This window comes from Cariama cristata, unplaced genomic scaffold (genome assembly GCF_000690535.1).
Source record: "Cariama cristata isolate BGI_N322 unplaced genomic scaffold, ASM69053v1 scaffold39392, whole genome shotgun sequence".
In the NCBI taxonomy this organism is placed as follows: Eukaryota; Metazoa; Chordata; class Aves; order Cariamiformes; family Cariamidae; genus Cariama; species Cariama cristata.
This window is the reverse complement of record NW_009604125.1, coordinates 3,708-4,988: the sequence shown is the minus strand read 5'-3', so window position 1 is coordinate 4,988 and position 1,281 is coordinate 3,708.

The following is a 1,281-nucleotide window of genomic DNA, read 5'->3' as shown; positions in this document are numbered from 1 at the left end:
TATGCTTTTTATGAAAAGATTTCTCCCCCCCCCCCCCCGGAAATACAGGTAAAACACAACTGAAGAGGAGTCCTTTGCTGTCTTCTGTTTCCTCTTTTAAAGTTAACATATTAACCCTTTTTTAGAGTACTGAAAAATGAATTAGGAGATTCATTCCTTAAAGAAATAGAGAAAGAACACAAATATATTTTAAGACATGACTTAAACTGGAATCTCGGTACTGAATAGTTTTTGTCTCATCCAAAAATGAAGGAAACTATCATCACCGTTATTTTTAGAAATTAGAAATGAGAATATTTTGGAGAAATTGAACAAGAATACTCATAGGCATTTAAGTTTTTTAATCCTCTTCCAGCAGGAGTCAGATTTTCCTAAGATATAACATCCATTGCCGGCAATGGAAATACTGAAATAGTGATCGCCAAGGAGTTAAAATTTGCTTTTGTCTATACCCATTTACAGGACAAACCTAGACTATGTCTGTCTGTGACTTGTGACTTTTCTAATCTTGAAGGTCATGAGCTACTTGGTCAGATAAACTGTTAGTCTGACTTCAGCTTGAATTGTACCAATTCCCTTTGCGTGATTTAAAAATCTGTTCATTAAAAAGAAGTCTCGGCTTTGTTGGTTCATTCTCCAGCTTTTCTTCTTGTTTGGCTAAAAACACCAGCCTTGAAACAGTTACCTGCAAAGCTACAAAGCACCAATGTAGCTACAAAACAGCACCCTTCTCTACTGGAGGAATCATACTGCTGATAGAATTCAATGTTTGTGGATTGCTTTATTACCAACAGAGAGGTTTTTATCCTACCAAGACTTGCACGTGTGCTTTACTTTACCCAATATGAGTGCTGGAATTCACACAGTACTTACATATGTACATAAAGCACATTATGGGTACTTTTTAGAATTGAGACTATAATTATCCTTTTTTTTTCCTCAAGCAAAGTAGGCAGTGTCGGGGGGTTGGTTGTCTTTCTATTTTTTATTTTGGCTCTTTTCAATTTTCAGTCACTTGCGGACTGTAAAAACCAAACAGTTTATCTGGGCCTTATTGTACAAAAAGTGTGTTGTGTCCACAATTGTGTACAGAATTTTTCTTCATTAATTTTGTTTTAAATTAATAAAATTGATTTGTGAACGTATTAAACAATTGTCTTGTATGCAAGTCTAAGATATTTCTGCCCTCTAGGTCAGGAACAAGGAAGCATCTCTTATCTCTTTGCTGTCCCAAGGCAGAAATTGTTCACCTGCTTGTGCCCAACTGAGACCTTAAATAGG